Raw genomic sequence first — 2,234 nt, 5'->3', positions numbered from 1 at the left:
TCTGAATTGTACGGGGACTCAATAACCGTGCAGCAAAACATCAGTGTCAATGGAACTACAAGTTACAAACTAAAAGACCAAGCAAGAAATGTGGTTTCTTCTCAGGAAACGTAGCTTACAGCCATTCTTAATCATTTTAATATACAGGTAGACAGTCCAGCATCTATTTTACCTCAAGAAATTGGCAGGCAGTTATTGCAGACCAAACATGATAGTGACAGATATAAATTCTTTCTGAGACTGACCCAGCTTGAACGGATGAATAATGATTACTTAAGCATTTTGGACAAAAAAACCCAAACTCAGGATGAGATAGCTCAAGGAGAAGAGCAGCTTCGAAAGCTAAAACTTCAGGGCATAGAGATAGAACAGGCTTTCCGGAATATGGTTAGCTCAAGAAAGAGATTAGAGGATTTAAAATATGAGATGGCTTGGGCAATAGTGAATGAATCTGAAAAACAAATTGCAGATATGAAAAGTGATATAAATATTGAAGATCAACATATTATCAGATTAAATAAGAAATTGGAGGCTTGTCAAGTTAAATTTAATGAAACAGCCCAGAAGTTTAAAAACATTCACAAGAACTTGCAACATTTAAACAGAAAAGCTGCTGCCCTAGAGACCAAATATACTCTAACAGAAGAAGATGTAAATAAAAAAGATAAGGCTTGCAAAGAAGCTGAAGTTTTATATAATTTCTTCCCAAAATGAATTTAAAGAATTAGACAAGGCCAAACAACATTGCAACCAAATTGAAGAACTGAAAAAGAGGATAGAAAAAAGAAAGTTGGAAAAAATGTTCATGTTAAGGGAAAAGATAAGGAACTTTGAAGATCAAGAGAAATTACTTGTCCAAGAGATGGGACATCTTCAGCAAGCTATAGAAAAAGACAGTGTAGAACATTCTCATCTTAGGGAAGAAGTATCAGGTGTGCAGCAAAAACTAAATGATGAGCAACTACAGCTAAACCAATTAAAAGATTGTAAAACTGATCCACTAAAAAGATTTGAACCACAAATTACAGCCCTTCTTGAAGCAGTAGGCAATGCCCATAGACATGGGTGCTTTATTTCCAAACCTGTAGGCCCACTAGGAGCTTACATTCATCTCCGGGATCCTGAATTTGCGTTGGCTGTTGAATCCTGCTTAAAAGATCTTCTTCTTGCCTTTTGTTGTGACAACCATAAAGATGAGCAAGTACTTAAGGGGCTAATGAAAAACTTTTATCCACCAGGCTCTCCACAACCACAGATTATTGTGTCAGCATTTAAGCCAGAAGTGCATGATGTAACAGACAGAGCAGCCTTTCACCCAGAGTTTCCAACAGTTCTCACAGCTTTAGAAATAGATCATGCAGTGGTGGCCAACGCTTTGATTGACACCAGGGGCATAGAGTCAGTGCTGCTTATTAAAAGTAACACTCTAGCTCGTTCAGTGATGCAGACTCAGAGATCCCCCAAGAACTGTACTGAAATTTTCACTGCCAATGGTGACCAGGTGTTCGAGCAACACTACTATTCATGTGAAAAACCAAGACCTACTTACTTGATTGATATAGAAATAGAAATAAGTCATTTGGAGAAAGAAATTGAAAATAAAATGGCACAGTTATCTGTATATCAGCAACATGCATGGACACTTAAAAATGATATCAGAAAGAACCAAGAAACTATTAGTAATTGGCATCTACATTTAAAAGAAATAAAGGTTAGAGTGACAAAAATCATTATACAAATAAGAGATCTTGAGAATGAAGCAAATCAAACAGTAGATATCTCTGTTCTGGACAAAGAAGCACAAGAAATTAAAACACAAATGAAACAGGTTGAGGAAAAGATTTCCTCAAAATGAGGAAATGAAGAATTTAAGAAAACAGAAAATAGATGCTGAACAGAGACATAAGAACATTAAGTTGAACATTTATCAAGTTTCAGAATTAACAAAATCTATTAAGCAAGAATTAAACCAGGCAAACTTTGAAATGGATTCTAAAAAACGATATTTGCTACATTATCAAAATAGGCTTAAACAACACTCTCCAAATGAAAAAAGAAGAGTTAACTATGAAAGAAAGAGACCTGGAAAAAAAGATTGTTCAAGCCAAATACATCTGCCCAGAGCGAAAAGAAGTTAATCAAACCACTTCAGTTCTTGATAAAGAAATTAGTCTGTTAAAACAGAAGATAATATCAGAAAATAGCAGTCACAGAAGCAAAGAACACATAGTAAA

This window comes from Antechinus flavipes, chromosome X, assembly GCF_016432865.1.
Source record: "Antechinus flavipes isolate AdamAnt ecotype Samford, QLD, Australia chromosome X, AdamAnt_v2, whole genome shotgun sequence".
NCBI lineage: Eukaryota > Metazoa > Chordata > Mammalia > Dasyuromorphia > Dasyuridae > Antechinus > Antechinus flavipes.
The sequence above is the reverse complement of the archived record's forward strand: the minus strand, read 5'-3'. Positions refer to the sequence as shown.